The sequence below is a fragment of the Mustela nivalis genome, assembly GCF_964662115.1.
Source record: "Mustela nivalis genome assembly, chromosome: 6".
In the NCBI taxonomy this organism is placed as follows: Eukaryota; Metazoa; Chordata; class Mammalia; order Carnivora; family Mustelidae; genus Mustela; species Mustela nivalis.
In genome coordinates this window covers 100109993-100130466 of record NC_139025.1, presented here as the reverse complement: position 1 = coordinate 100130466, position 20474 = coordinate 100109993, and the positions used below count along the sequence as shown (strand labels likewise).

At 47.9% G+C, this 20474-nt stretch overlaps 1 long non-coding RNA gene across 1 annotated transcript; it reads left to right on the top strand.

Annotated features, from left to right (window-relative positions):
* Positions 1-3921: 3921 nt before the first annotated feature.
* LOC309867915 lies at positions 3922-14175 on the top strand. The gene is made up of 3 exons (XR_014313399.1): positions 3922-4003; positions 6630-6752; positions 14063-14175. It is a non-coding gene; the product is annotated as an uncharacterized lncRNA (long non-coding RNA).
* The last annotated feature ends 6299 nt before the right edge of the window (positions 14176-20474 follow it).

Sequence of the window (20474 nt, the reverse complement as noted above, 5' to 3'; positions counted from 1 at the left end):
GCAAGTTATTTCCTTTCCCTGGACTGGTGGCCGGAAGTCTTTGAGATCTCTTGTGGCATGAAAACCATGCTGGTTTTCTTTGGTCTTAATGAAGAGCCAAGGACTGCGGACCTGGTGAAATGGAGTAGAGAGAGCGGGGTGCTGTGGCCAGATGGACTTGGGTTGGAATACTTTCTCTGCCCCATCCATCACCTATCCATCCTCATGCCAGCCACTCATCAAATTTCGGAGATCCCGCAAAGTTCGAGAAGCCACTAGTAGGCTCTGTGGATATAGGACAGCCAAGCAGATCTGGGGAGCTTACGTCCTAGTGGGAGGGGGAGACATTTAACTTAGAGTCCCACAAATGTCTACTCACAAACTGTGGTAAGTGATGTGAGGAAAGTATGCAGGATTCTCTGAGCGTGGATAGAGCACGGGACTGTGAGAGCCCAGGGAAGGCTTCCTCCAGAAGATGACACCGAGCCTGGAATGATGCGTGGTCTCCCAGGGGAAGGGGGCAGAGTAGGACATTCTGGGCAGAGGGGACAACACAGGCTGAGAGTACCGTGGTAAGAGAAAGCACAAATCTTTGTGGCGCCAGGTGGCAGCGGCAAGTGGCCAAGTGACGGGACAGAGGTAGGGGCCGGATCCCAGGGCGAGGATGTGGTCTGTCGGTAATAGCACTGGGAACACATTGAAACTTTTGGAACAGGGAGGCAGGATGAAAAGATCGTTCTCACTGCACTGGGGAGAATGACTCAGTGGTGGGGGAGCAGGCAGGGAGGAATGTGGGCAGCTCATGTCTTTGCTGTGTGGCTCTGGGTACGTCACTAAACTTCTCTGAGCCTTAATCTACTCTCTTGTAAGAGTGGAATAATAATGATAGCCTACAGAACTGCCAGGAGGATACGTTGAGATCAGGGATGCCAAATGCCTCGCACCCAACAGAAGGTTCGGCGGCTCTGACTCTGTGTTACTGTTTAATTTACCTCAGAGGAATGTGGAGTCTCTAAAAACAGTTTATGGTATGGTAACGTCTTTTCCTCTCCTCTCCGTCCCTGTCCGGGCCTTCTGCCCCCCACACCCGTTTAGGAATGTCTTTGACAGGAATTGAATGTAATTTCACTTTGAGTAGGTAAAATGACTCCCTGGGTCAGAAACACATGTGGGGAGCACGAGGACCCATGAACCAGAGAAGAGTGGGTCCCTGGGATCTGATCTTTAAGCCTCTCGTTCTCTTGTCACTGTTGTGAGGCTTCAGCTCAGCACTTGATTCAGATCTCCTAGAACAAGGATAAAATCCTTCCTTTCCAAAGGAAGCATTGAAGTGTGAGAGATTTTCTTTCTCTTGCTGCTCTCTCCTTTTTTTTTTTTTTAAAGATTTTTATTTACTATTTATTTGACAGACAGAGATCACAAGTAGGCAGAGAGGCAGGCAGAGAGAAGAAGGAGGGAAGCAGGCTCGCCGCTGAGCAGAGCCTGATACAGGGCTCGATCCCAGGACCCTGGGATCATGACCTGAGCCAAAGGCAGAGGCTTTAACCCACTGAGCAGTCGCCCCTGCTCTCTCCTTTTAAAAATTCTACTTTCTGTTTGCTTCAGACATGTAAACTAGTTTGAATCTCCAACTTATTGAGCCCCAAGGCAGTGAGAACCCAGCTTTGACAAAGCTCCCCCATCCGCTCACCCGTTAGGAGAATGACAGGCAAACAACCATTCATTGCATGCATATGGCCTGTGAAGACTGGCCTCAGAATTTTATGTACTGACCTCTTTTATTTTTATGTGAGGTTTAATATACATATGATGAAATGTACTGCACATTCCAATCTTAAATGTGCAGCTCAGTGACATTTTACAAATCGAACTTCGACTGTATCCAAGATCTAGAACATTCCCAGCACCCTAGAAGGTCTCCTGTGTCCTCTTCCTGGTCAGTACCACCCCTGCCCCCAGAGGTCACGATTCTCTGGACTTCTGTCACCACTGGGTACTTTCACCCATTCTTAAATTTCACACAAAGGAGATCTAGTCTCTTAGTTTCTAAATGAATCAGGAAACCTCTTTCCTGATGGATAAAAAAGAATAAGCCCCTTCTTTGCAAGTATTTAATAAGCCATAACAGCTGATGCATCTCAGCCACAATAAATAGATGGTTAATAAATGTCCCTTCCCTCCCTGTCCCAGCAGAGCAGGAGTTCCTGCAGGGTTGGGATGTGAACCCTCCTGCTTAATGATTCCAACAACTGTGTTTTCTATCAAAGGGCTGCTGCTTCTTGCCATTGGCTTTGGGAACAAGGGGGTCATCACTCTGAACTGTATATGAGCTTCCTGGTGGCTCTGTCAAGTTTACCCTGCACTGGATTCAGTGGGAAAGGAGAGAGTTGGATGCTGGATCCATTAGGAATGATGCTCTGGAATTTAAAACAAATTAGTTTCATTTCCTTCCTTGAATGAAAGAAATATGGAGGCAGACCCACCCAATGCTGATGCAGCCGGTCCTTGATGCCACCAGGGGCCCAGAATCTTTCCTGGTAGAACCATTCCCATCACAGAGTACCCAGTTTGAGCTAGCTGGACGGACCCTCTGCTCCTTGCAACCAAACATACTGGCCTTTAGCAATTTTAAGTCAAGATCACCGAGTGCTTTATAAAGAAATTCAGCTTATGTCAATAATGGAATCAGAGGAAGTTTATGTGAGTTCATTCTGGTGAAGGCAAAACATCTCACATTGTTGTCAATAGTCTTCCACATTTGTTTACAAAGTTTAATATGGAAGAGAGGGTTATTTGTGCTGGCAAACACGGACATAAATTTTAGTAGAACACAGCAGCATGGTAAAAACAATATTCACATCCAATTAGGAAATTCATGGAGCAGAAATGAACTTGGAATTGGTGCTGGTGCACATATTTGAAAATAGAGATAAAACAAGCTGTAATGGTATATCAATTGAAATAGATATTGTACTTATTTGTATGTACACACATGCATGGAGAGTAATTACAACATTTTTTGTGGCAAAGATGATATTTAATAGAAAACATGTTTCAATATGGTAGCAGGGCCAGAACTAGGGGTAGGGGAGGAAGGTGTCCATCTCTGGGGCAAAGTTCAAGGGGGGTGTCTCGAAAAAATATAGTAGTCAAGACAAATAGTATATTTTTAAAAAGATTTTATTTATTTATTTGACAGAGAGAGAGAGAGATTACAAGTAGGCAGAACAGCAGGCGGGGGGGGGGTGGGGAAGCAGGCTCCCTGCTGAGCAGAGAGCCTGCTGTGCAGCTCCATCCCAGGACCCTGAGATCATGACCTGAGCTGAAGGCAGAAGCTTAATCCACTGAGCCACCCAGGTGCCCCAACAAATAGTATTTTAAAAATCAGAATTAATGTAAAAATCCATGTGAAAAAATATCAACATTTTGAATAGACAGGATCAGGATTATCGATTTTTCCTTTTATCTCAGTCATCCAGTATGATTTGGTACAGCACTGAAAGCAAGATGTTTTGGTTTTGTTTTTGCTGTTTGCCCTCAGTCAGATTTTTTAATGTTTGAACCTTTGGAGAATTACCTTGTAAATCATTTTAAGTGTTTACAGTGGAATTTTGTGAGTCCTCTAAATTGTGTTCAGAAGAAACAAAGTCTTTAATCACAATGTTCCACAAGTGTGCCAAAAAACTCTAGCTTTTAAAACTTGTATCAAATTTTAGGTATTATAAACAAAGCCTTGAGCAAATTTCAGTGATTTCACACTAGAAAACATTTACATTTATCCCTCCAAAGCGAGAGAGTTGTTGAATAAATTAGCTGATGGGACCTTAAATGGTGGCCAAGATTTAAATTAGGAATTCAGTAGTTTTTCTTTGACTTGTGGGAAGAATGTTTTGATGGAGTGCCTATTTTTAATTGGGCAAATTTATATTTTGTGCTTGAACTGCAGGGAAGACAGAAGAGCTGACATTTTGCGGCATCTGCGATTGGCAAAATATTAAAAAGAATTACAAAGTCAAGTTATGTGGTGAGTTTTATCTTCTCATCATATTTGTTAAAGAAAGATATTTTAAATGGAGGTTAAAAAGACACTACCTGTGAAAATATTTGGGCTTAAATAGTTGACCATTCCTATCTAAAGAAATTAGAAGTGAAAATATCCTTCAGTTGACAAAATTTGCTCAGAGCTTCCTAGGCATCTGCAGAGAAACTATATTCTTACTGAAGAATATTCTTATTAAAAATATTGTGATTTCAACAATAGCCAAACTATAGAAAGAGCCCAAATGTCCATCGACTAATGAATGCATAAAAAAGTTATGGTATGTGTGTATATAGTGGAATATTATGCAGCCATAAAAAAGAATGAACTCTTACCATTTACAACAATATGGATGGAGCTAGAGTGTATTATGCTAAGTGAAAAATAAGAAAGAGAAAGAAAGAAAATACCATATAATCTCACTTATATGTGGAATTTTTTTTTTTTTAATTTATTTGACAGACAGAGATCACAAGTAGGCAGAGAGGCAGGCAGAGAGAGAGAGGAAGGAAAGCAGGCTCCCTGTTGAGCAGAGAGCCCGATGCGGGGCTCGATTCCAGGATCATGATCTGAGCCGAAAGCAGAGGCTTTAACCCACTGAGCCACCCAGGCGCCCCTCATATGTGGAATTTAAGAAAGGAAACAGATGAACATATAGAAAGGGGGAAAAGCAAAAAAGGAGAAAGGTATACAAGCCACTGAAGGTTGCTGGAGGGGAGGTGGGTGGGGGCTGAGCTAGGTGGCTGATGGGCATTAAGGAGAGCACTTGTGATGAGCACTGAGTGTTATATGTAAGTGATGAATCATTGACTTCTACCCCAGAAACCAATATTATACTCTATGTTAACTAAAATTTAAATTAAAAAAATATTGTGATCTACAGAGAAGAGTCTTCAAAGCAGATCAGCAATTCCCATTTTACTAATCCAAAAATATAATCTTGAAGATGATTATAGCAATTCTTTGAGAGAGGAAAAGGGAGACCATATATATATGTACATATATATATTTTTTTTTATGAATAGATTTTTAAAAATTAACATATAATGTGTTATTTGCCCCAGGAGTACAAGTCTGTGAATCGTCAGGCTTACACACTTCACAGCACTCAACATAGCATATACCTTCCCCAATGTCCATAACCCAACCACCCTATCCCTACCCTCCTACCGCCCAGCAACCCTCAGTTTGTTTTATGAAATTAAGAGTTTTCTTATGGTTTGTCTCCCTCCCAATTCCATCTTGTTTCATTTTTTCCTTCCCTACCTCCCAACCCCCCCCATTTTGCCTCTCAAATTCCTCATATCAGGGAACTCATATGATAATTGTCTTTCTCTGATTGAATTACTTGGCTCAGCATAATGTCCTCTAGTTCCATCCAGGTCTTTGCAAATGGTAAGATTTCATTTCTTTTGATAGCTGCATAGTATTCCATTGTATATCTATACCATATCTTCTTTATCCATTCATCTGTTGATGGACATCTAGGTTCTTTCCATAGTTTGGCTATTGTGGACATTGCTGCTATAAACATTCAGGTGCACATGCCCCTTCAGATCACTACATTTGTATCTTTAGGGTAAATACCCAGTAGTGCGATTGCTGGGTCATAGGGTAGCTCTATTTTCGACTTTTGGGGAAACCTCCATGCTCTTTTCCAGAGTGGTTGCACCAGCGTGCATTCCCACCAACAGTGTAGAGGGTTCCCCTTTCTCCGCATCCTCGCCAGCATCTGTCATTTCCTGACTTGTTAATTTTAGCCATTCTGATTGGTGTGAGGTTGTATCTCTTTGTGGTTTTGATTTGTATTTCCCTGATGCCGAGTGATGTGGAGCAGTTTTTCCTGTGTCTGTTGGCCATCTGGATGTCTTCTTTGCAGAAATGTCTGTTCATGTCCTCTGCCCATTTCTTGATTGGATTATTTGTTCTTTGGGTGTTGAGTTTGATGAGTTCTTTATAGATTTTGAATACTAGCCCTTTTATGTCATTTGCAAATATCTTCTCCCATTCTGTCAGTTGTCTTTTGGTTTTATTGACTGTTTCCTTTGCTGTGCAAAAGCTTTTGATCTTGATGAAGTCCCAATAGTTCATTTTTGCCCTTGCTTCCCTTGCTTTTGGCAATGTTTCTAGGAAGAATTTGCTGCGATTGAGGTCGAAGAGGTTGCTGCCTGTGTAGGAGACCATATTTAAAAAAAAACAAAACAACACATATTCTTTAGAAAAGTACCAGTAACATGATATTAGAAACAGATGTGCCTAAGAAATTGATTGAAGTATGCGCATATATACCAAAATTCTTTTTGTTACTTTAATGCTCAGATAATAAATACCGTAAGTTGCTAACAATTTAATGTATATATGAAATAACAATTTAATGTTTCTTAAAAATAAATTTTCAACGTGAGAATAGCTTTATATTGGCTGAAAAATTGCAAAGATGGTACAGAGACCTTCCATGTACCTCCTCACCCAGCTCCCCCCCATACTGACATCATACACTCGTGTGGTATATTTGTTATCATTAATGAACCAATATTGGTGCATTCTTATTAATTAAAGATCCTGCTTCATTCACATTTCCTTCACTTTGGCCTTCTTTTTTCTTTTCCAGGATCTCCTCCAGGCTGTCGCACTAAATTTAGTTGTGAAGTTTCCTTAGGCTCTTCTTGGCAGTGACACCTTTTCAGCCTTCTTGTTTTCGACGACCTTGACAGTTTGGGGGATTACTGGTCAGGTACGCCTCTTCTGGACTTTGCTGTTTTTCTCAAGCTTAGACCAGGGTTATGAGTTTTGGGGAGGAAGACCAGAGGTCAAGCATCTTTCTCATCATACTTATCAGCATACACTGTTCATGTTGGCCTTGATCCCGTCAGCTATCTCCACGGGTATGCTACTCTTCTCACGGTTTCTCCACCATGTCCTCTGGGGGGAAGCCATTAGGTATAACCTCCACTTAAGGCTAGGGGCCTTGTGCCCTTCTTTCCTGAGCCCAGAGCATCTGCATGAGTTATTTGGAATTCTTTCACACCGGTGATTTGTCTCGTCTCCCGCATTTATCTATTCATTCAAGCATTGATTTATAGCACCATGGCCCCATGGATATGTGTTTTATACGTCGGGTTATAATCTGATACTTTTTTATTTTGTTGCTTAAACTGTCCCAGCTCTGCCCTTTTGAAGCTCTTTCAGTTGGCTCCTGTGTCTTTTTGACGTAACCCTCATTGTGAGGTTTTTGTGGGAGCGTTCGGACTGGAGCATTTTAGACACTTTGGCAATTATAGTTTATATGTTGATTTCTTTGTTTTTGAGGAAGGGAAATTAGGTGTAAAAGTCTCTAGCCTGAGATTTAGTTCCTATTCTTGAAGGATGGCTGGAGACCCGTCCTTCAGGCTGGCTCCCTCTCCAAGGCCCTGGGCCCATGGCCTGGGATGCCTGTCAGCAAGAGTTCTGGGGCTAAACGGATGGAAGCACAGCTCCAGACCTGGGCTATTTTCCTCCCCTCCCCAGGGCATGGGGAGCTTTGGAGGAGAACTTCGAGGAAGGCCTAGCCTAAGCCAAGGAATGCGTCCCCAGGTATGCCCTTCCCAGAAACAAGGCAGTATGGGTGACCCCTGGGGCCTGCCCCCAGCTCCCAGCTCCCATGATCACTTGCTTCAGAATCTTGGGCAAGCCTCTTAACCTTTGTGAGCTTTGGATTCCTGACCCATAAAATGCCTCCCTCGTGGGGTCCGTGCGAGGGTTAAGGGGCATAATGTGTGTGAAGGGTGTAGAACCCTGACGAGGAAGGTAGGCAGCCCATCAATGATAGCTTGCTGCTACTGTGTTTTGCAATGACTAACAAACTGTTTCAAGGGGCACCTCGGTTTTGAAAATAAATGGTGCAGTTATAAAGGCAGATGGGTTTGCAGTGTGTAAAACCCTCAACCTCAGCCAAACTAGGCTGGGGATGGCGATGGTGCCCAGAAATGTGACCAAATAACTTGCTGTGAATAGACACCATGACCCTGCCCTAGGTCTGTGGGAGGAGGAGCTCCTTAAAGAGCAGTTGAACGGGGGTGATTGCTGAGGGGGGTCCGGGGCCACCTTCCCCACCTAGGCCAACCCTGGGAAGACATGGATGGGAGGGTATGCCAGCACCGCCCTTCTCCATCATGGGATTCCCCAGGCCTCGCCTCTCCCCTGCTCCCCGCTGGGAGGGAAGCGGCCACCTCACTGGCTGCAGCTGGGCCTCAGAGAGAGGCTTCTCAGGGACGGGGGTGGCTGGCAGCTGTTGGAATGCTATGAGCCTGGGGGAGCTGTAGCTACTGGTACCCAGCCCTGCAGGGTCTGTATACGCCCTTCCCCATACACACCCATGCTTCTGGGCACATACATGCTTCTGGGCACACACACCCACATGCTGTCACTCTCCCTGCCTGTGCTTCCATGCACTCACACTAACCACAGGAGGTAGGAGGAAGAAAGACCCCAACAGACACGCACATCCTAATTGCAAAATCTGTGACAATGTTACCTTTCACGGCCAAAGGAGACTGCAAATGTGATGAAGGATTTTTGAGATGGGGAGAGTCGCCGGCATTTTGTAGGTGGGCCCAGTATAATCACAGGCCTCTTTATAAAGGAAAGAAGGAGGCAGGAGAGAGATTTGGTGTTGACTCTGAAGATAGGAGACGAGGCCCCAAGCCCAGGAGTGCAGGCAGCCTCGGAGCTGGAAAAGACTGGGAAACAGATTCTCTTTTGGCCTCCAGAAGGACACAGCCCTTCTGACCTGTTTTGGACTTCTTACCTCCAGAACTGTAAAATAATAAATTTGTTGCTGGTTGAAGCCCCTATGGTTTAAACACCATTAAAAGTCTTCATGCACGTTGTGTATATGGCATCAAGATCAAGAAACAGAATGTTGCCAGCACCCCCGAAACAGTAATCATTCATATATTACCTTCTTGGTTTCTGCTTCATTCAGAAACCACTGCACATCCCCTTCGGGATTTTTCTTGAACTTATTTACTCAACGTTTTTCTTGATTCACATCTTTTTCTTTTTCCTTTTTTTAAATTTTATTTATTTATGTGACAGAGAGAGAGATCATAAGTAGGCAGAGAGGCAGGCGGGGTAGGGGGTGGCGGGAAACTGGCTCCTTGCTGAGCAGAGAGCCTGATGCAGGGCTCAATCCCAGGACCCTGAGATCATGACCTGAGCTGAAGGCAGAGGCTTAACCCACTGAGCCACCCAGGCTCCCTGCTCTTGATTCACATCTTTACTTAACTGAATCTATTTGAAAAGAAACTTTCTATCACTTTGTTGAAAATTAAAAACTACTAATAAGAGCCATTATTTATGGGAGCCTGGATTGGCTTAGTCGGCTAAGCGTCTATCTTCGGCTCAGGTCATGATCCCAGGGTCCTGGGATCGAGTCTCACTTCGGGCTCTCTTCTCAGTGGGGAGCCGACTTCTCCCTCTCCCTGTGCCCCTCATGCCTGCTTGTGCGCTCTCTCTCCCCACGTCTTTCAAATGATTACATAAAATATTGATGGCAAGTATTCTATTTGAAGGCAAGTATAAAGATAATTGTTACTTAAATTCTAGGCAGACCCTCCTCCTTGCTACCTACTCTGCACCTGACAGTTGTTTTCTTTATTAAAAGGGGGAATTAGTGGAGGATTTGACAGGTGGTAAGGACTGACTTGCACCAGACCCAGGCTTTCACTTGTATCTAATCATGAGGCTTGGGTCATAAATGAAAAAGAACATTAGATAATGTTACTTAATACGAAATCGGCCTCCCCTTGGCCCCCACCCCGCACTTAATGTCCCAGGCCACCAGCATGTCCCAGCCCCACACCTCACGAAGGAACCAGGTGGAGGGGGGCACTGAAGTGTGACTCCTCTAAGAATGGCCTGCCCCTCACTAGCTGTGGAAGCTCAGATGGGTGACTTAGCCTCTCTGAGCCAATAGTTTCTTCACTGGCAAAGGACAAAGATAGTCATTATTTGTGGTAGCCATGTTCTTGAAAGCAGCTGGGAACACCAAACCAGCAAAAACTGAACCCTTATTCTACGGAAAATACAGCGTTAGTTTTCTGCAAGCCTCTGGTTGCATTTTTGTCAGTTGATCAATGTGTAGCCTTGTTTTATGTGGGTTACTGTTTAGACAGCTTATTTAATATAAATGATGGATTCATTAACAAAAGGACGCTCATCTGATATGCTGATTTTCTCTGGAAGGCACACGGTAGCCTTTTTGCATCTAGAACAACACTTGACAGAACTTCAACACTAAATTTGGGGCCAACTTAAATAGTGGAATCCCCAACAAAAACCACAAAAATTTGAAAAGTGTGGCTCTAAATAGACGACAGAAAGGCCACTTGTTTGCAGTGTGAGACTATAAGGCAGAGTGTCACCTTGTTGAACTTCATCTGGGAACGTGGGAATAGGGGCACTCAAATTTTTTGTCACATTGCGCATGTCTATAAACGATCCTGAAAGACAAGGAGTATTGATTGGGGGGTTCAAGACATTTCATTGAGCAGGTGAATGAGTAATTATGGAATCAGTGAAAACTGGGACTGACCTCTTTGGGTTGACCCAAGGGTTAACAAAGTAAGAGAAAGAGGCCCTACTATGAGGCTTGCCACACAGTAGGTCCTCAGTCCATGGTCGTTGTCACTGCTCTTTTTCCACTATTCCCTGGCTCTGTGACTTCAGCACATCAGACTCTGGGACAGTGAGGTGCTTTCAGAACAGGTGCTGTGAGGCTGGGTGACAGGAGGGAGGCGGAAGGGTACAGCACTGAGCTGGTGCTCAGAACTATTGCCGAATCTGAGTTGAATTTCCTGCAGCACCTGTAGTTCCTTTCTGAGAGGTCATGGCTATCCCCGTCCTGAGACAAGGACAGCTGAGCATATGCGGGAAAGCAGGACAGGCTGGACCACCAGTGTGAGGGCATCTCTCCCCTCACATAGTGCCGGCCCTGGCACCTACCTCGAAGGATTTTCTGTAAAGGCATGTTGGGCCTGGGTGCTGGAGGAAAGCAAAGCACAGGCATGGGATTTGATGTTTAGGGTAGAAGGGAGCCATGGAGGTCTGTGGAGCAGGGCTGTGATCAGAATGGAGAGGGCGTTTAGAATGCAGCTCTGGAACTAATTAGTATGGAGGAGGCGCCTAGAAACAAGGCTGGGGGGAGCCTGCCTGATGGGTGGTGAAGGCCAAGGGAAGGGAGCTGCCACCCAGTCCGGGGTCTTTCGGAGCCCCTTACTGCTTCCTGTTCTGTGGCTGCGGTTCACTCAAGGAATCCCCTGACATGGGTATAGTGAGTGCTGTGGGCCCTGCCCCTCTCCCTAGGGCTGCATCTGCTGAAGCCGCCAAGTGTGCAGGGCTCCCCAGTGCTCGGCAACCTTTCCTCCGCTGGCTGAATTTTTCATTAAGAAAAATGGTCACCAAAGAGCAGCGGCTGGGTAAAGTTTCACCAGCACTGCATGGGAGATGAAGGAGCCAGACCCAAAAGTGTGCTCAAGTGTGACGCGGCCTCCCTCTTCGGTCTCCTGCACCCACGCACGAGCGTGTAACAGCCCCGAGGACCCAGGCAAGTGCACACCAACGTCAGCACTGCCCTAGTAGTGCTTAACACACACAAGGATGACGTGTGCCACAGCCACGGGCTGACACAGGACGCGTTATAACGTGAGGCTTGGGAGTCGGACAGTGGCTTGAATCCACATTCCAAAACTTCCCAGGCAAGACACTTAACCTTCCCGTGCCTCAGTGTTCTCATCTGTAAAATGGGGGTTACTTAATAGAACGTCCCTCAGATGTCTGTTGGGAGGGTTTATTTTTATTTTTTTTTTTTTAAGATTTTATTTATTTATCAGAGAGAGAGGGGGAGAGAGCGAGCACAGGCAGACAGAGAGGCAGGCAGAGGCAGAGGGAGAAGCAGGCTCCCTGCTGAGCCGGGAGCCCGATGTGGGACTCGATCCCAGGACGCTGGGATCATGACCTGAGCCGAAGGCAGCCGCTTAACCAACTGAGCCACCCAAGCGTCCCTGTTGGGAGGGTTTAATGCGATCACCGACGCATAGTGCTTAGCAAGGGGCCTGGCACGCCATCTGCGCTCCATCAGTGTTCGTTTCGTGAACATTCTTAAGGAGAAGCTCACTAAAATGGAGTCAGGAGGTCGGGCAGGCGGAGCTCGCAAATCCTACCACTCATAGCCGATTGAAAATCCAACAGGAAGCCAGAGAGCATGCAGGTGGATGCAATTTTACTACCCCAGTGGTAGGGAGAAAGGCTTTCCTTGCCTCCCCAGAGCCCTGCCAAAGAGAGACTGTCTTCGCTCAGCCAATGAGAAGCCGCTATACTTCAACTCCCAGTCTACTCCAATGGGCTCTTTGTTTACAACCTTTCAACCCCGCCCTGCCTCTATAAAAGGGTGTTCCTCCAGGTTGGTCTGTAGCTGTACCTGTACCATTGCCACGGTTAACTATTTCCGATTGCAGTTTTCTGCTATGCCCGAATAAACCCATCGTCTTCTGGTAAACTAACTGGCAGTTTGATTTTTAAGGTTAGCAGCCATTATCATTTCTTGGGTTTGGTGGTATGGACACACACCCCATAGACCAGCTCCTAAACTTCTGATTTCCCCTATTTCACAACCTCTATGTGGGGTAGGGCGTAAGGTGAGGGCCTTAGGTTTATTCAAGCAGCTTTTGACCACTTACTTTAAAATTGTGCACAGTGAACCGATTCTCACTTGGGGGAATGGTATTTCTTTTTTCTTTCTTTTTTTTTTTTTTTAAGATTTTGTTTATTTATTTGACAGAGAGAGATCACAAGTAGGCAGAGAGGCAGGCAGAGAGAGGAGGAAGCAGGCTCCCTGCTGAGCAGAGAGCCCGATGCGGGGCTCGATCCCAGGACCCTGAGATCATGACCTGAGCCGAAGGCAGCAGCTTAACCCACTGAGCCACCCAGGCACCCGGGGGAATGGTATTTCTAACACTTCAGGGGCTGACACAAAAACTTTAATTAGAAAATCCTAATGGGAGTACCTGGGTGGCTGAGACATTAAGCATTTGCATTTGGCTCAGGTTGTGATCCCAGGGTCCTGGCATTGAGTCCCACGTTGGGCTCCTTGCTCAGCGGGAAGCCTGCTTCTCCCTCTCCCCATGCTTGTGTTCCCTCTCTTGCTATTTCTCTCTGTCAAATAAATAAATTAAAAAAAAAAAAAAAAAAAAAAAGGAACCCTAATGGACGGGCACCGGGGTGGCTTAGTTGATGAAGCCTGGGACTCTTGATTTTGGCCTGTCCTGATTTCAGGATCCTAAGATCAAGCCCCAGGTGGGCTCAGCAGGGAGTCTGCTTGAGATTCTCTTTGCCCCTCCCTTTGCTAACACACTCTCTCTCAAATAAATAAATCTTAAGGGAAAAAAAAAAAAAAACCCACAGAAGAAGAAAATCCTAATGGAGAGGAGGAGGAGAAAGGGTAAGAGAGGAAGGGGAAGTGTGGAGGGTGACCCATTTCAGATTTTGGCCCTTCCTGAGGCCAGCTGCATCTCCTTGGGCCCCTCCTAAAGCACATTCATAGCCTTCCAGCAGAATCCCCTTTTGATTAAATAGCTTTGGTTGGATTCTCTTACTAATACTGCCAATACTAGTTCAGAGCCCCGTAAATGAGATGCAGCCCTCCCTTCCTAGAGCTCAGCCAAGTGCAGGGATAGGCAGGCGAACAGTCCATAACCGTCCCCTTTGAGAAGTGGAGGGAAAAGTGTTTCTCCAAGGAAATGGTCTCTGAGGTGAAGAAGGGAGAAGGAGACAGTAGCCCCAGCAGGGGGTCATCAGACACCTCCAGGAGAGTCTGGCATATTCTATGCACCGACATCCATATGTATACCTTTATACCTGTCATAAACGTTAACCATCTCTGCTGCTGAAGAGCTTCATAGTCCCCCATGTATTTCCCCGCACATGGTCGAAGTGGGGACAGTGTTATTCCTCCCTTCCCAAGGGCAGAGATAAGTCTCAGATGGGCCTACCTTTTCCTTCCAGCAGACTCCAGGAAGTACTCAGAACCTAGAACCCGAGGCTGAGGCATCAGTGAAACGTCCATCAAGAGGACAGGAGGCAGAAGCACCTGTGTCCTCCACGGAGGCATTGAGAACCAAGGAAACCAGGTTCTGGGGCAGTGGGAAACCTTCTGGAGTTGGGGGTGCTGATGGGAGACTTGGGGATGGGCAGAGGGGGAGCTGACAGCCAGTGCCAAGCCTAGGGCAGAGCTGGGCCTGCAGGACACATGAGGGAGATGCTTTGGGCTTTTGGCCTTGCTGGGCACTGAGGGTGTCTGTTTGAATACAGTGTCCTTGGGGGTGCTCGGAAGGCACTGAATGCCAGGTGGAGCTTTGATGGCCTACTGCATTTACCTAGCGACACAGCCCAGTCCCCTGTGCCTGGCCCTAACTTAAAAATATTTACATCGACATCTTGGGGAGAGAGAGAGATGGAGTCAAAAAGGGAGAAGGTGAGTGCTGGGCGCCACACCAGATACACAGCACCGTCTCATTTCATGCTTTCAACCAGCCTGTGAAGCAAATTTCTTATTCTCCTTTTTCAGATGAGGAAAGAAAGACTCAAAGAGATGATGCCTCAGGCCTCAGGTCACACAGGTAGCAAGTAGCCACAGAGCCAGCCTTGTTACAAAGGAACCACTCCAGCCTAGCGTTTGTCCAGCCAGCAGACCTATGGTCTGAAACTCAGCCTGTGCTGTGGGAGGGAGGAGTGTGCCTGCAGACAGCCAGGAGAGAGGTCAGGGAGCTTGTCAAATCCATCTTCTGGCAAGAGCCCCCGCCCCCTTCCCCACCTCCACCTCCCTTCCTGGCACTTACTCACTCCTGGTTTACACAGACTCCTAACAAAGGGCCCCTGTGGGGAAAGAGTGCTGGTCCAGCAATAGTCATTAGCATCTCTCTGTGTCTCTTCCCTTATCTGGAAAATTGAGATGAAAAAAGAAGTGCTTCAGGAAGGAGGGTTTTCTTCCAGTCAGAAAACCTTAAAGTCTTGGTGCCCTTCCTAGAATGCTGTGACATTTGGACATACGTCGTTCCATGGTACAAGAGCACATTTATGGAAGAAAATGTAACTACCTATCATGTCTTTGGGATAGTGTATCTTTAAAAAAAAAACCTACATGTAGGGGCGCCTGGGTGGCTCAGTGGGTTAAGCCGCTGCCTTCGGCTCAGGTCATGATCTCAGGGTCCTGGGATCGAGTCCTGGGATCGAGTCCCGCATCACGCTCTCTGCTCAGCAGGGAGCCTGCTTCCTCCTCTCCTCTCTCTCTGTCTGCCTCTCTGCCTACTTGTGATCTCTCTCTGTCAAATAAATAAATAAAAATCTTAAAAAAAAAAAAAAAACCTACATGTAGAGCTTAAAATTGAGAGAATGCCTCCCTTATTTATTCTGAGACTTTATGGGAAAGTCTCGCTCTGTGATGTTTCAGGCAAGACACCCAGGTCCAGCTCATCCACAGGTGCCAGTTGGAGAAGCCCTGGGCTGGGGATGGAAGACTGGCATTCCAGCCCCTGGCTGGCCATCACCTTGAGGTTTGCCTTTGGACCAGTCACTCACCTACTCTGGGCTTCTGTTCTCCGTGGATGCAGAGAGGGCATGAGGGTGGATCAGAGGTCATCTGGGGGCCTTTTTAGTGCCAACCTTCAAGGATGGACTTGATTCCTATCTGTCAGTGTCATTCTCAGGATCGTCCTGGGCCATGGTCAGACGTGAGGTCATCCTCCCCTGCGGTTCTCCATCTGTCCATCTGTGCCTCTACTCCCGCCCAGTGGAAACCATACGTGGGAGCTCTTTGGGCCAAGGAAAGGCTGCTCTTTCCCCTCACCTGAGACCCCGTCTCCCAGTCTAGAGTCTCAAACCCCTGAACAATTGTCTGGGGGGGATCCAGGCTATTAAAGTAATTTACATAGTAATTAACAAGGTTCCATCAGCTGATTCCTGGAGCCAGAACACTCTGCCTCCATTTCCCTTTAGGGGTCCACATCCCAGGCTGGGACTGGGGTTTGGCTGGTGAGGCAGCGAGGGGAGGAATTTTCCATGCTCACGTGTTCCAGCTCCATACCCAGGGATGAGAAACAATGCCTGTGCGAGGGCCCCAGCTGGCTGGGTAATGAGGTCTGGGGCAAAGAGGCGCCCCGTGAGCATGCGGGGGCCTAAAGCCCCAAGAAAAAAAGGCAACCACGAGTCTCACAGCCATGTGTCTGTTCTCCAGACCAGGGCCCAGCGCCTCTAAGAACGCCTGTTTCAAAATGACATGAGATTTCTCGTGTTAGGGCCCCCTAACAGCAAATTTTATGTAAGACTATAAGGAGTGTAAAACTACCCTGGTTATCAGCTTTGAGCCTCTCAGCAGTCCTGTGAGGGAGACACTGTCTTCTCCATCATGGGGTTGAGAAAATTGAGGCCCGGTGCAGTGACTGGCCCAGGGCTGCTCAGCCTGGGAGTAGCAGAGTGGGACCCAGCTCTTCCCACGTGGCCAGTGGCTTCTAAACAGCTCCGGGGCGTCCCAGGGTGCTCTCAGAGTGATTTGCCTCAAGGATCAGGGGTTGTTGAGAAGACTCTATCCACAAATACCCCCCTCTTCAGGGCAGCTGTTTACCTGCTGGACTTCTAGGGAGGGTTTTGTTTGAATTCCACAGCTAGAAAAGCTTTGAAAACCACTGTACTTGCATAGAACTGTCCCAAGAAGGAACCTATTATAGGGTGACTTCACTGTGTGTCTCTAGTTATGAATGGAATCTATGCCATGGTGGCCTAATTGACTCTCTTAGGCTCTGATTGGTGGTCCCAACTCCCTGGCCTTTGGTGACCCCATCAGGCTCCTAGTAGCTGGCGGAAATGGGCGATTCTGGGGTCTCCACAAGCTTGGAGTGATTTTCCTACTCTTAGTCATGTAGCACGCATTTGTAGAGCTGTTAGTGCTCTGAGGATCTGAGCATAAAAAGAAAATGAGCCTGAGCCCTGCCCTCAGAGACCTTTGGGGAGACATAACACAGACTCATCAGCAGTGGTTCCCCGTAGACCACGTTCTGGTTGCGGTGGTGGAGGGTGTTCCAGATCCCATGGAAGGGAATGAGCAGGGGACTCCTGGTGGCCAGAACAGGGTGTATGTTCAAGAAGGCTACAGAGAATTGGAGAAGGCTGGTCTGCTTTGAAGAAGAGGAGTTTGCTGGTGGGAAGGGAGGGAAGCACATTCTAGCTGAAGGGAACATATGAGGGCTGAAGGGAACATAGGAGGGCAGAGGGCATCTGTGTGGTTTAATTGGGTACATAGGACAGAGTGGAAGCAGGGGGAGGGGGGGCTGGTGAGGGGCAGCAGCCAGGACCAGGAGCCCAGGGAGGGGGCCATGGCCCTTGGGCCCTGTTACTGCCACCCCCTCTCTGGTTTTCTCCACAGGGCCCCTCCCCTTGGGGCACCCTAAGGAACAGCATAGGCTGTGGGTAGGGGTCTATGGGGGTTTATTTGCCTGGGAGAATCCCCGCACCGGTGCCCCCGCTTCTGTGCTCTCCCCGACTCTGGGTCACAACTCCTAGGTCTTGCCCCTGGCTGGAGGTGGGGCCAGTGAGGCTCAGCAGGCTGCTTTCTGGAGATCTGGGGAAGAGGGTGAAAGTCACACCAGTGGGACAGCAGCTTCTCCCTGGGGACCTCAGTTGCCCCTTCTGCACCATAATGTGGTTGTTGCAGATGGTGGGTGCGACTCTTCTGGGCTGGAGTCCTCCTTTACAATCAAGGAACGTGTTTTAGTTTGGCTCCTCCCAGGAGTGGAGCCTGGAACAGGATTTGAGTGCAAGTTCTTCATTTCGGAGGTGGTCTCAGGAAGCAGCGGTAGGGATGTGAGAGGTGGAAGGAAGGGGTAGAACACAGGGTGCTTGACGGGCAGAGGACCCCTGGGGGCAGCTGGGGCTCCATGCCACTGGGGAGGCTGTGAACACGCGCCTTCAGAGCTGTCCTGTTCAAGGGGACAGGAAGGCCAGTCTTCACACCCCCCACTCCTGTCACTGTTTTGTTGAGGGCTGTTTCTGAGGGCCAGAGTGCCCCCACTTCTGGCCTATCCCACGTTGGGTGTGCCATCCTCCTGCAGCCCGAGAAGGTCTTCAGGCTGAGTGATGGAGTCTGGCAATAAGAAGCCGTTGGTATAAAGGCAACGGTGTGTAGTGAACAGTACTTTCAATAGGAAGGTTGGCCAGGCACGGAGAGCATCCTCTTTAGAAATCAAAACCAGAGGGACCGAAGTGACTTCCTCTGGGTCACATAGCACATCAGCAGCAGGCTGAACAGAGAAGCCAAGCCTCAGGGCTCGTCCCCTAGGGCTCTTTCTGCCATCACTTGCCTTTCCCTCCACCTCCCATGTTGCCAGGTCTCCAGATCATCCTTGCCCCTCCTTCCACACATGGGGTAATAAGAAAATTTTGGTAGCACATGGAAATGTATCTTGAAAAAACACCAGATGGCTCTTCTCTAGAAGGCTTTGAGCCCTTCCCGGAAAAAGCCTTATCGCCTCCATCTTTGTACCCGTTCTCGACCCAGGGCCCCACACTCAGCAGGACCTCAGCACACCAAAGCTCAACTGATGCTTTGGCCATCTTGGCATGGAGAATCGGGGCAATTCCTTGGCCTTTCTGACTCTGTTTTCTCATTTGGAAAGTGGGCATATTGTGCCTCCTCTGCTGACTTCCACGGGTTGTCCTGTTGGATATTCAGCGTAGTGCCTGGTACGTAGTAGGTGCTCCACAAATGTCTGTGCTGGTGAAGAACGTTTGGGAAACTGCACGCGGCTCTCACCCCACCGGGAAGGGGCAGTCACGGTGGTTAGCCGGCAAGAATGCTTTATGAGTCAAAGGATCCGCGCCTGCCCTTCGGGTCTGCGGTCGGTTGCGTCTCGCCCCCTCCCTCCCGCACATTCCCTCCGTCCCCGAAGCTCATGAGTCAGGTTTTCCACCTCCTGCCTCCTGCGATTTCACTGCTGCCTGCCAGCCAAGCTGTTTTGCAGACCCAAGTTGGTAATGACAGATTCCTCTCTCCTGGCCCTCCACTGGCGAAACCGCGGAAAGTATTTGAAACACGCAGCCCGGGAATGTGCAAGCTTCCCTTCCCTGGGCTTGGCAGCGCCCAGCAATTTCTCAGCCAGTGCTTTTGACTAAGACTTCTGTGGCTCGGGTTTCCCCTGAGCTTGTCAGCTCAGTTTTTCAGCAGTGTTTATACCTTTCTTTTTTCCCCCTTAAAAAAAATTAACCCTAAAGCCAGTTCTGAATCATGCAATCCCTGGAAGGATGTCTTTCTCTCTGTTACAGGTGTTTGTGTGCACCCCAGGAAAGCTGGCCTTGGCCTGGGAGGTGGTGGTTGGGGGGATCTGCTGCCCATCGGGGCTCCGTGGACCCAGGTAGCCTGAGTCGGATGATTCTCTACTGAAAGAGATGCCCAGAGGTCTTTCCAGATCTTCTGCTTCCAGAAAAATCTGGTTAACCCATTCCAGACTTCTGTAACTTTGATTTTAGAATATCCTCCCATGGGGATGAAGGGAGGGAGAGAGGAGGGAAAGACCATGGGCTCTGGACCTGGGTACACCTAGATATCAGTGATACATCTACTCCTGCTTGGTTTCACCATCTGTAAAATTGGCAGTAATAATTCCAGGTTATCGTGAAATTTAAGTGCAGCCTATGAAAGCACCTAGTACAATTTCTGCAGGCCGTAGATGCACAATAATTTCCCCTCTACCCTATCTCTGATTCGTGGATTTTCCTATCTCATGACAAAGTTGTTTGGTGAATGAATGCATGCATGCATGAATGAAGGTCTTTATGCAGCTGAACACCCTCTGCTCTTCATGACCCTTTCTCCTCTCAGGCCAACAGTTCAAGGCCATGGAATAAATATTCCCTGAGCATCCACTCTGTGTGAAAAGCAGAGCTAGGGGTAGCTCCTGATGTCCAGCCCCAGCCCCTGTTGTAAAGGATTTTCTAGTCTAGTGAGGGAACAGGCACCACAGGGAAAATGTCAGATGGAGAAAATACCGGAGGAACTTTCAGCATGATTTTATTCGCTCGCTTGTGCATATTCACCCATTCCTACAACAAGCGTTTACTGGGCCTGGCCATCCCTCCTCCCTGGTGGTGGTTCTGGGGGCTTCCAAAGCAGGCCCTTTCCGTGGGACAGGCTTGCTGTCTATTTGCTTCTATTTGTTGTGAAGCGATCCACAAAGTGCTTGGGAATGAAAGGACATGCTGTTCCCTCTGCCTAGAAGCCCCCTCCTGCCTCACCCACCTGGAGGATGCAGGACCAAGCCCAGAGAAGGTCCCTGACCTCCCGAGGCCCCCTCCAGGACGTTCATCACAACCAGGATATTGCCCCCCCTTCACTGCCTTGTGGTGGGCTGCATCCAAGTCTGCCTCTGAGGGA